Below are 13,694 nucleotides of genomic sequence, written 5' to 3' on the forward strand. Positions count from 1 at the left end.
TTTTCATTTTGATTGCTTCATGATATACAAATCGAAAAACTTTGAAAGATATCACCAGTAGAAAGTTTATTTTTACCCTTCGCACAGCCTTAATGTGACTGATTGTAATAGGACTGGCTTTGGCGGTATCTGCCAAAAAGGTTTTCTGGATTTGAGCCTCAGTGGAGAAGGCAAATACAGAAGCAGATCTTTGGATTTGGAAGCTCTGGCAGCTTGCTTATCTTGTTAATTCTCTGCTAGCTAACAACTTTTGCTTTCTGAGGTATGGTGGAGAAATGTAACAATTATCAGTCAGCACATTGCGCTGTACAAGGCTACATCAATGTGAAGAGTGTGGCAGCTACCCAGGAGCTCCGTATATATATATAATATATATATATATATATATATATATATATGTACATCTTCCTCAACAAGTGGCATCACATAATGCTAATTTCGCCATTACAAGTGGCAGCCCCTACTTATTGCAGCCATATACGGTTGCCACTTGTTTTTCCATTATAACTCATCTCCCGAATTTCAAAAACGCCTAAACAAAATTATTCAGTAATCTTCAAGGTTCAAAGAACCGATAAAATCGATTATAAGGGTATTCAAAGTAAATGGACGTCAATAAAAAATGATAAAAAAATGTTTTCTGGTTGTCATAAGTTGGGAAGATGTATGAAATGTATAAATTTTAGTTCAGCGTTCTACCGTCAGATAGGGCTGTCATCACCCATGTATATTTTTCCAGAAATATACAAAAACGGTTCTACCGTACAAATGGCAACCGGAGATTTGGCAACAGTGTATGAGTGAATGACCGTGAGTAGTTCTCGCGGGAGTGGGTGCGTCTGACTATTGACTACTGATACCTTCCCTTTCATTTGCAATTCTCTAAACTTAATTCTCCGCCCACTACTCCTTCACAGGCTTCCTCACTCGATGTTTCTCTCTCTCTCACTATGTCTCTCTTCCTTTCTTCCTTCCTTGAGTTTGTGTTTATGTTTCATTTTGATGCAGTGGAGATGATCATATCATCAGTAAACAACATTAAACAACATAATTCCATGAACGGATATAACTCTATAGTGATCTATGTCTATAAAATCAATAGTATTTTCAACCATTATAATCAATGATTCCAGTCAATATAACTTGATTTCTTATGGATGGAGTGAATAGTTAATCTTACAGATTGAATAATAATGTAGATGAAAACTACACATATCTATATTTTACCCTCATTACTATCCCAATTGACATAAGAGTTTCACGGAAATGAAATGGTACCATATAATGTTAATGATTCCATTATAATATTATCTAAGTCAAAAAGTATAACTGGTAGATAATCTTCAATTCTATTTTTCTCTTACTTTCCACATGGTCTCTTAACCCTATACAGGTGTATACAAATTCGGCAGTGCGGTCAGAAATTCACAAATTTAGTATACGAATTCGGCAGTTTTAAGAAAAAGATCCCTCTTGAGTGTTACATAAACTCGGCTATTTTTCTCAGGTATGAAAACTCGGCTATCCTTGTCAGGGCCCTACAAACTCGACAATCGAACTTTCGATTTAAGATGTATTCGACTCTCAATGGATGTAAATGTATAAAAAAGTACGCTATTTTCGTAATAGGACTTATTATTATCAGAAGATTAAAACATTCATTTATCTTATAGCATTTAATGGCTACGGGTGACCAGCCACGGTAATCAAACATTAATATTATGAAGAATGACCAATCGAATATATATTTCATACGTTTAATGAATGCATGGTGAAGAATATAGAATGATCCCATTTAATTTCAACTGTGTCCGTCACATTTACATCAATCATTCAGTAAGAGTCATGATCGAGAATCAGTATGCGATGAATTTTAGTTGGTGTTCAATTAAAATTACTACTCTCATCTCCCATGTAGAAACAATGTATTTCTTGCATCAAACTAATTGATTTTGAAATATTTCTTGCCCTATCTGTGACTTGTTGATCGAGGTCTTCGTATTTAATTTCCTACTTCATATGCCACATTCATGTAATTATTTCCTAAAAGATATAAATATTTCTTCAACAAGATCATATGAAATAATATCAGTTTTCCATATTATAAAATTAATGAATGATAGACTAAGAATAACAATCTTATTACTAACAATATAGGATTATACACTGTAAATGATGGAGTAATGTTCTATTGTGGTGTTGAATTTCAACAGAACCTTGTAAATCTCATAGAAATTGTTATCTGTCAGTATAAGAGTTGTTGAAATCTACTTGAAAACTGGAAAGGACGATTCGAGATTAATAATTATTTGTTAGATCACTTGATTGAGTGGTGTCATGTGCGTTTCATGGGAAGGATCGTGGTGATGAGTGGAAAGGTTTTCTACAAGCAAACACGAAATACAATAGGTGTATTATGTAGTCCCTGCTCAATCTTTACAAAAATTACCGAGTTTGTATAGCACTTTTTGAGGGTCCCATGAAATTCTGAAATTCCTTTGACCATTACTGCCGAGTTTGTATGCACCCTCCAATACTCTCTTGCTCTCTTGTACAAGCTCTCTGAATCCCTATCATTTGCTATCTTATATCGTTTGCTATCTTTTATCATTTCTTTATCTCTCTATCTTACTCTCTTTTACCCGCTCTCAAACTCATGGGTTTGTCTGATGAAGAGAACCTGACTCTCGCACCCTCTTTCTCTTTATTTCCCTCTTTCTTCAAATAAGTCCTTCCAGTATTTATGCTTTGGTCAATCAATTGAATACTGAATTAGTATCATTTTCAAGTCTCTATCTTGAAGTAGTCATGAAAAAATCGATTTTATAGTTCTAGCTTGTCACCTCATGTGTATGGCAAAACGCACCAGAAACCGTGCAGGGTTTTTTTTGAGGGCGCTTGAGAACTCATTTCCTGACGTACAACAGCGCATGAAGATATATCGTTCCAAAGCTGAAATAACGCTCTAAGCTTCATAGATTCAAAATTTCTCTGTATCTCTTGCACGAAAAAATTTATAAAGGAATTAAATTTGTAAAAAATTAGAAAAAACGTTTTTTTGGGCTTTTGAAGGTTATAACTAAAACAATATGCGCTTTAGAGGAAGATTTTATAGAACAAAAATTGTATTGGAGGGTTTTTAAAATATTTTCGTCCAAAACAAAGGTTGATTATCTTGAACGGTTATTGAAATACAAGCGATATAGCAAAACCCTGGAAATTTTGGCGGCCATCTTGTTTTCGAGGTGTTTGCCTGTGATTTCGACTTATCATCATCACGATCCTTATTATGCTAGACCTAACGAAGAAATTGAGACATCTTCCACGGCTGTTACGCAAAAATGACCACGGAGTGCCTTATTCATGACATTTGCGCCCGGACTCGAGAAGGAAAATTCATAAGAATTTTTATGATTAATGATGTTGTAGAAAATATATTAAATGTGTTCCGCTTCGAAATCCCTCCCTATTTTTGTACATAACAGCTTACCAATATAGACTAAAGAAAATCAGGAACTAATTGATTCAAAGTAAAACTGTTTCAGAAAGTGTAAAAATAAGAATAATAAGAATGAAATATTGCTGGAATGAGTGAGTGCATTGGTCATACTGCGAGATTTGAGGATGGAAGTTTATCAAAAATAGAGAAAAGATTGAATTAAAAGTATTCAAATTATACATCTTGAAAGCGTATATCATTGTCAATAATATACGCGTGTATAAAATATAAGTGTTAATTACGGAAGAACTGAATTCTTTTTAATCTATCTGATATTATATATGTCTGAAGCAACTCTTTAGAAACACAATCTTGCGTTCAGAAATTCAAAAATATCATTGATTAATCATTTTTTGACAAAAATAGAATGAGTAGTCGGAATTGTGTTCAACGTTTAGGTAGGTTACACGGAATTTATTGTACTTTGATCGTTTGAAGACATAAAATTCGAAAGATCGCAATAACTTTTTTATTTGTTGACAGATAGACTTGAAAATTCATGGGAAGGACACTAATGTTAAGATAAATGTTCCTGTTTTTTTGTAGAATTTTTCCATGACTCCTTTCCCCTCCAGATCCGAAAAACTTTTCGGGCGATTTGATCCCTTCAGACCAGTTTTGAATCTCCCGGCTTTCATAGTCTTAGGCGCGCTTTAAAGCGATTGGGTGATCATTGCGCGCAGAGGCTCTCTATTGGTTTCTATTGTTCCTAATGTGTTTTGAAAACGTTTTCAATACATGTATTTGTGAACGTCACTAAACAAACATTGTTTTGGTTTGAGTTTCGAGAATGTCAACACAGATATAGCGGACGCCAACAACTTTGGTAAACGATTGTTATTGTTAACTAGCAGGTAACCCGTGCTCCGCAAGGGTCTATTTACAACTTGACAAACTGAAAACTTGATGTAATCAAATCTTGAAGAATCGAAAATAGGTCTATAACCATCCTCGGTTAATTAATAAAGAATCTATATGCAGAATTCCAGGTTAATCAGTCCAGTACTTGAGACGTGATTATTGTGTTAAACATAATTAATTTTCCTATTCCGCACGTGTATAAGCCAGTTCTTTTCCTTTATTATAGTATAGATTATTATGTCGCTTTGGCCTCTGATCTGTATAAATGTCCTGTAACAACCAAAGGTGCGTCCACACATGCCGAACCGAACCTCGAACCGCGTAGCAAACCGTGCATTCCGCCGAGCATCGCGAATTCAGCGAACATGAGCATATATATGTTTCATAATGTTAAAAATCAGCTGTTGAGCAAACCTTAGACGGTCATTATTGATGTCAATAATGATTGACATGATTGATTCTATTGATTCTCTATGATTGATTCTCTTCAGTCCTGAAAAGCCTACCCATAGCATGTTCAATTGTTCAATAGCTGTTGATATATGAGTTTCGACTTGCAATACCACTAGCAGTGGTTTCAAAGTATCACTTATAAAATGATTATTTTTTGTCAATGGAACAATATATAACATAACAATATCATGACATATTTCAAAAGATTATCAGTCATTTTTTGGAGATTCAGCTTTCAGGTTGCGTTACTAGGAACCTTCCATTTTCACTTGCTATTATCTACCATTTACTAATTAAAGTTCAAAAACTCTATTGAGAATATATAAAAAACTCCAGAGAGATTATATCGAAGTAATCACGGAAATCTTATATACTTTAATAAGTGAAGGCGAGCGATCCTACTTATAATTCACTATATGCTGCATTATAAGAATATGCTGCATTATATTTCGAATCTTCATAGGCGGGAAAAAAACTTTAAAATATTCAACCGTGATTTATATATTGATTTCTTGAAATGTTATATCCAATTGAGCTGCAAAAGTATTTTGAAATTAGATCATTAGAAGTTCGATCCAATAAATTGGATGAGTAAATACAATAAAATTGAAATCTATCTGCATATTCATCAAGATCAGTGGCTACCAGAAAGTGGTCCGCAAGGAGCCCAAGGAAAGAAAAATTGATGTTTACGCTATTAGTGTTATTTGAATAAACTTTATCAGTCTTTTTTTTAAGTATAGGCCTAACCAACTTCCCTTCGAAAATGTTATACCAAACTCATCGGAAGTTCAAAATTTGTTTTCAATCGGTGAAAGAAGAGATAAGTACCAAATTTCCAACGCAATAAGATTGGACTATAAAGTTTGTTTGAAATCTTAATGGCGGATTTGTACCACGTGATTGAGCTAGTCAATCAAATACGTGATGGCCATACTGTGGGTAATATAGTTACTGCAATTCAGACTAAAGGAGATCAGTAACTAATTGATTCAAAGTAAAACTGTTCTAGAAAGTGTGGTAATAGAAATTAAATATTGTTATTATAATGAGACAGTGCTTGTTAATTGGTCATACTGTGAGACTTGAGGATGAAATGATCAAAAACAAGTTGAGAACCAGCTTGGAAAACAAACGTAAGATAACAATGAAAAAAACCAGAAGAAAAAACAAGCTATTGTAATTCCTGGTGAACATTATGAGTGATGAAAAATGTTCATAGCGAAGAAACAAAGAGGAGTCAAAAGGTCCTGATTGTAAATCCAATAATTAAGTACCTATAATTAAGGAAATCACATTCTCATTATCAGAAGATTCTTGGATTCTTGTATTATAGTATGTTAGTTGAAATATTTAGTTCAGCTACAATGATTGTATTATTGTATAATGCCACAAAGTTGAAGGAATACTGTTACTTCTTCTTTTGTGGTAATGCTAAAAATAAATTAACAACAATATTTCTAAATCGTGATTAAGAAGAAACAATCAAATAAACTCTACTTAGAATACTTTTCAATGTTTTGATTGTAAGATTCTTGGAAAATTTATTTCCATACCGCAGTGAAAATGCTGGGTGTAATTCATCTTAAGAAACACCCACCCGTACTATTTTATTAATAATTATTTCAAGTATCTTCACTTAGTTCATTGCATTAATTGACTTTACAAGAGAGTAAGTTATAATTTATAATAAAATAATTAGTCGAATGCAGTAAGTCGTAAGTAAGTATGACTCTGTTACACTATACTCAAATAATTGAATAAAAACCTTCAAATAAGGCAATGAAATATTTACGAATCGACTAGAATATTATTGATTCATGTAGTTAATTGAATTAGAAGTATTCAAATTATACATCTTGAAAGCGTATATATCATTGTCAAAAATATACGCGTGTATAAAATATAAGTGTTAATTACGGAAGAACTGAACGATTTAAAATCTATCTGATATGTTAGATATATGAAGGAACTCTTTAGGTACACAATCCTGCATTCAGAAATTCAAAAATATCATTGAATAATCAATTTTTGACGAAAATGAAATGGGTAGTCCGAATTGTGTTCAACATCTATGTAGGTTACACGGAATTTATTGTACTTTGATCGTTTAATGACATAAAATCCGAAAAACCTCAATAACTTTTTTATTTGTTGACAGATTGACTTGAAAATTTATGGGAAGGACACTAATGTTAAGATAAATGTTCCTGTTTTTTTGTAGAATTTTTCCATGGCTCCTTTCCCCTCCAGATCCGAAAAACTGTTCGGGCGATTCGATTCCGTAAGACCGGTTTTGAATCTCCCGGCTTACTAATTCTTTGGCGCGCTTTTACGTGATTGCGTGATTATTGCCCGCAGAGGCTCTCTATTGGACAGAGCTGATAATTTGCTTTGTGACGGTTATCCCACACCTTATCCCATACCTTATTACTCATAGATTCCTTTTAGTGTTGAAATCTTCAATAATAATCATATTGAAGATGTATAAAAAAACTCATTGTACAAAATAATTAAATAAAAAAACACCTGCTCAGAGAATAACAACTTTCATTATTTTTATAGGTTCATATTCATGTATCTGAATTGTGCTGTGTAGTTAATTTAGCTCTCTCTCTCTCTCACTCTCTCTCATTCTCTCTCTCTCTCTCTCTCTCTCTCTCTCTCTCTCTCCTCTCTCTCTCTCTCTCTCTCTCTCTCTCTCTCTCTCTCTCTCTCTCTCTCTCTCTCTATGTAAACAACATCGATGTAAACTCACTTAACAAAATTAATGTTGATGGTGTCGAAATAGCTTACTGTGATTCAGTTAAAAACCTTGGAATTAATGAACGAAAATCTTGACTGGTCTGATCAAATTAATAAGACTTGTAAATTTGTACTCTCTGCCATGCATTCATTGAAGAAGATGCAAGATATTCTTCCCAGAAGAATTAGATTGCTACTAGTCAAATCGCTCATATTCCCACATCTTATATTCTGTGCTCAATGATATACAAGTAACCTTAAACGATAAACTTCAGCGATGTCAAAACTATTGCCTCAGGTTTGTTTACTCTCTCCAACGCCATGAACGAATCACTCAAGCCCATATTGATAGTTCAACTTTTAAGTTACCTGATCAGAGAATTCTTCGAATAATCAAGCTTGTTAGGGACATTTTGAAATATGGTAAACCAATCTATTTCAAAAACGATTTTAAATTTGTCTCTGAAGGTAGGAGAATTGATGCTTCCCACACTCGAACAGGTGAAAATACTCTAAGAATTCCAAATCATCGAACAACTATTTATACAAAATCCTTCCTTGTTAGCGGTTGTCGTGCATGGAATGCACTCCCAAATCAAATTAGGTCCATAGAGAGTCAAGCGGGCTTCACCCGTACATTCAGACATTATCTTTCAGGAAAAATGGCTGAAACTGTCCAACCCTAGAGCAGCATGACATTCAAATTCCTTCCTTAATCCCTATCCTTATCCTTTATAATCATTTCCTTCCACTCTCAAGTAAAAATGATGGTTTTTCTCTTTTGCACTATCATTCATGTAAATTTAGCATAAAAATTGTGTATAAGCTACATTCTAGATTGTTTCTTATTCAAACTCTTCCTGGAGTGGATCTCAGCATTCTTATTCTACATCCCTTCCCCTCTCTTTCGTATTATAGTTCCCCCTTCATAATTCCCTAATTGGAAAATTATTTTTTTGGAACTTTCATAATCATATCATCTTGTTATTTACATAAACTAATCTCTTTTGTATAATAATTTCCCTTTCTTATTAACATTATTTTTGGATTTACATCTACAAATCTCTTTTCTCATGATAACTTTCACTCCCTCATTATTCCACTTATTATTACATCATATCGATTTTCTAATTATTGGGAATTAACTTTTTCTTTATTTCCATCCTTATTATGATTTACTCTTTTCTGTTGATGTATGATTTACTCTTTTCTGAATGATTTATCGTTTCTATGATTTGGTTTTTACTTGATATATTTTCTTAATTTTTTACGCTTAGACATAATATTTCGTTTGAATTTTCAACTTTCTTTTTCTACGGTTAAGTGCTGAAGGGGAGGGTATCTCAGAGAATGGACTTCTTAAAGTTCAAACTTCACCGTTTCATTTGAAAACATTACAGTAGTACCTCAACTTTTGCATATTTCATCACTTTTCTTGCTCAATATTATTGTAGAACTCATCAGTTAAATATGATTCACCATGTTATTTTACAACGTGAGTTTAACTATGTTTTGTTAAACACATGAATAAAGGAATCTGAATCTGAATCTCACTCGCTCTCTTTCTCTATCTCTCTCTCTTTTTTGGTAAAGAGTTAGTGGGAAGGATACTTCGAATATTCTTTCCGAAGAATGGACATTGATATGTCCAAAGCTCCGCCAAAATTTATGTCGATGCATAACAATATTATCCATTTTATCTATAGTTATTACAAATTGCTTTTTTCATATCATATACAGCTCAATAATTATTTTCTTAATTTATATTTTGTAAATTCATCTATAATTTTGCTGTATTGTAAGCTATCGTATAAAGTGTATAAGCCAGTATATACTGTAATCTACATAAATGAAGTAGTCAATCAATCAATCTCTCTCTCTCTCTCCTCTCTCTCTCTCTCTCTCTCTCTCTCTCTTATCTAATCTAATCTAATCTCTGTTATAACCAGTGAGTATAGAATGAATATTCTATACTCACTGCTTATAACATTCGTTCAAAATAAAGAAGTGCTGGACATTTCTTTCTCTCTCATTGTTAGTCTAGAATTTCTGGTTGCAGCTGTAAAACTAATGAGTCCAAATAAACAGTAGATGTAGTAGTAAACAGTTAGTATACATAATAACAGTAGATGTCATAGAAACCTGAAAATGATAACTCAAATTTCTGTTCCTCCATCTCAATTCTATTTGATTAAGGTGAAAAACATTATTTCAACAAAGACATCCATAAGGATACAACTCCATGATCATGTATTATATTATAGTAGAACTATAAATAATGTATCTTTCATTGAACCATTCCATTTCAATTAATAAAAATACTGCACTAATAATATAAAAATAGAAATTGGGGAAGCCCATAGTTATTGAGGTAAGAGAGGAATCACACTCGAGAAAGAGCGAAAGAGAGAGCGTATGTCTTTTTGATATCATCAGCATAAAAACGGCAATCGTAAGCCTCCATTGTTCGAAACTGCAATGTTTTCGCGGAAAAAAGTAGCTCGAAATCATAATATCGAGCTGACTTTGCTTGCATCCTATTTTGAGAATGAATGACTACAATATTAATGTCATTTAGAATTATATTAATTAAATTAATTAAATTTAAATATGAAATAATATAATAATTGTCATTATTTATAATAATCGTAATTATTTATATTAATGGTCATTATTTTATGATAATTGTCAATCATATATAGTTCAGGAAGTTATTCCCATACAACGCCAGAAAAGTAGGGAATCTTCACTAGTAAAAGTGTACGTTTCCGTATTTCGAGAAAAATGTTTTGCCCTTGATAATAGAGAATTGAATTTAAATTGTAGATGATGATTCTCCCTTTCACTTACATTGAATTGGATTACAATAATAATTAGTTCTGAAATTAATTAAATGTAAGTTTAAAAAGAAGCCGAGGATTTCAAAAAATGTATCCTCTTTCCAAAGTTCAAACGGAGTGGATGAAGACAAATTTGAAACAACAGGGTTTATAGAGGAAGAGATTTTCCACAAATCTATAACAATAATTTGTTTTTATTGCATTAGTCTCTAGTTAGTGGTTGATAATTAACTGAAACATAATGAAAAAAAAGGAAAATCTAGGAAAGCCGCTATTTTCACATACTGGCACTTTCCAATGCAGAATTCAATCATGCATAGTGAATTTGATAGTTTTGAATAACGATGCATATTATGATGGGTTTATCAACAGTTTTTAGGATCACAGCTGAAATCCAAATTTTGTACAGAATAGCTTTTTCTGTAAGGCTAGCTACACACACATCGATTTTGGTCGTATGATAAAAAATCGAACGACCAAATTCCAATGGTAGCGCAATGAAATAGATTGGTGATTACAAACACATCGATCAACGATTTTTATCGTACGGATGTCGTGTAGTGGTGGTCTCTTGTCTCGACTAAACACGACATCGTGTAGTGGTCGTTCAGTGGTCGTGAATACAGTGGCGCATGTGATCAAAGCGGCAACTTCATACACATCGAATTTGTTCATACGATCTTTTATCAAACGTTTGAGTAGAGTGATCATTATGGCAATTTAAAATAAATAATTTTAATGATACAAGGCCATCTGATCCCAAGACAGCACCGTAATGAGCATGCGCACGTAACGTTCCATTCAGTTTTTTAGTTCTAATAAACGTTCTAATAAACTAGTAGTTATGTGAACAGTAGACCTCGCGCAGTTATTAACCACAGCCTCCTCTTATACTGTCAATCAGAGTAAATTATGTCCTGTCCTGTCGTGTCAGACTTTAAATATACATTTAAAGTATATAAATTCTATACGAAGTCTTTGAAGTGTTTATAAACTTTAGATGAATAGTAACTCAAGCCTCCTCCTCCTCCTCCTCCTCCTCCTCCTCCTCCTCCTCCTCCTCCTCCTATTCCTCCTTCTCCTCCTCCTCCTCCTCCTATTCCTCCTTCTCCTCCTCCCCTCCCACCTACTCCTCCTCATCAACCACCACCTCCTCCTCCACCTCCTCAACGCTCAACACTCCTCCTCCTCCTCCCCCACATACTCCTCTTCCTCCTCACTCTATTCCTCCTCCTTCTCCCCTCCCCCTCTTCCGACTATTCCTCCTCCTCATCAACTCCTCCACCTCCTCCTCTTCCTCCTCCACCTTCTAATCTCCTCCTCCTCCTCCTCTTCCTCATCCTCCACCTACTCCTCCTCCTCACCATACTCTTCCTCCTCCTCCAACTATTCCTCCTCCTCCTCCTCCTCAACTCCACCACCTCCTCCTCTTCCTCCGCCACCTTCTCCTTCTCCTCCTCCTCCACCACCTACTCCTCCTCCTCCCACGCTTACTCCTCCTCCTCCTCACCCTACTCTTTCTCCTCCTCCAACTATTCCTCCTCCTCCACTACTCCTCCACCTCATCCTCTTTCTCCTACACCTTCTCCTCCTCCTCCTCCTCTTCCTCCTCCTCCTCCTCTTCCTCCACCACCTACTCCTCCTCCTCCCCCACCTAATCCTCCTTCACCTCCTCATCCTCTCCTCCTCCTCCTCCAACTACTCCTCCTGCAACTACTTCTCCTCCTCCTCCTCACCCTACTCCTCTACCTACTCCTCCTCCTTCCACACCACAGTGAAAATGCTGGGTGTTCATTGCATTGATTGACTTCACAAGAAAGTAACTAATAGTTTATAATAAAATAATTAGTCGAATGCAGTAAGTCCTAATATTAAGTAAGACCCTCTTACTATTCTCAATTATTGAATAAAAGTAAGTATACCCAAATACCTAAACAATGAAATATTCACGAATCCACTGAAATATTATTGATTCATGTAGTAAATTAAATTAGAAGTATTCAAATTATACATCTTGAAAGCGTATATATCATTGTCAATAATATACGCGTGTATAAAATATAAGTGTTAATTACGGAAGAACTGTGCGATTTAAAACTTAACTGATATGTTAAATGTATGAAGGAACTCTCTAGAAACATAATCCTGCGTTCAGAAATTCCAAAATATCATTGAATAATCACTTTTTGATAAAAATGGAATGAGTAGTTCTAATTGTGTCCAACATCTATGTAGGTTACACGGAATTTATTGTACTTTGATCGTTTGAAGACATGAAATTCGAAAAATCACAATAACTTTTTTAGTTGTTGACAGATTGACTTGAAAATTTATGGGAAGGACACTAATGTTAAGATAAATGTTCCTGTTTTTTTGTAGAATTTTTCCATGGCTCTTTTCCCCTCCAGATCCGAAAAACTGTTCGGGCGATTTGACTCCGTAAGACCGGTTTTGAATTTCCCGGCTCAAATAGTCTTTGGCGCGCTTTTAGTTGATTGGGTGATTATTGCTCGCAGAGGCTCTCTATTGGTCTATTTTAGATTCTGTTTGTGACTCACAAGTATTATTCAATAACTAATGTACATCATAATAAAAATTTCTATCTCTAAATAGGCTTTTTTCTTCTCTGGTATTTATTTGGTTATTTGTTTGAAACTCAAACTTTTTTAATATGCTCTTTTCTATTTTTTCGGAGGTTATCATTGAAGATTTTCACGATTGTTGATGAGATTTAAATTCTTAATTTCTAAGTTTAAGGGCCACGTTGTCTTGGTGGAAGGTGAGTAGGATTCTTGTCTGAGGGCGGCAAAATTGAGGGCGCCGCCGAAATATATATACAATAAAAATATTGTGTCATACAATATTAAAAATCTAATCTTTATATTTCCAATACAACAATATATCAATAAAATGAATTTGGGGAGATAATACTAAAGTTATAACTATTGTAATATTATATACTAGCAGGTAACCCGTGCTTCACAAGGGACTTTATTCAAACTTGACGTAATGAAATCTAGAAGAATTCAAAATAGGCCTATAAGAATCCTTGGTTGATTAAGAATTTATATGCTGCATTTCAAGTAAATCAGTATGACCACCTTTCAATTAAAAAAAGAAGTTGGATTGAGAATGGCGGAAAAAATTTGGGTGTGACGGAAAACCTGTTTTTATCATTCGAAAAGGATCCCCAATCATACCTATCTTCTAATTTCCCTTTTAAGAGAAATCTTCTGCTGCTTCCATACAAACTGGAAGCATGACAAATAATTGAAAACTTGACAAACTGAAAACGT

The 13,694-nt window shown here is 34.1% G+C and overlaps 1 protein-coding gene across 17 annotated transcripts in view; it reads left to right on the forward strand.

Moving 5' to 3' along the window:
• LOC111055744 (epsin-2) overlaps window positions 1-13,694 on the forward strand; it is a 66,588-nt gene that overhangs the window by 23,593 nt on the left and 29,301 nt on the right. The window lies entirely within an intron of this gene.

This window comes from Nilaparvata lugens, chromosome 8 (genome assembly GCF_014356525.2).
Source record: "Nilaparvata lugens isolate BPH chromosome 8, ASM1435652v1, whole genome shotgun sequence".
Classification (NCBI taxonomy): domain Eukaryota; kingdom Metazoa; phylum Arthropoda; class Insecta; order Hemiptera; family Delphacidae; genus Nilaparvata; species Nilaparvata lugens.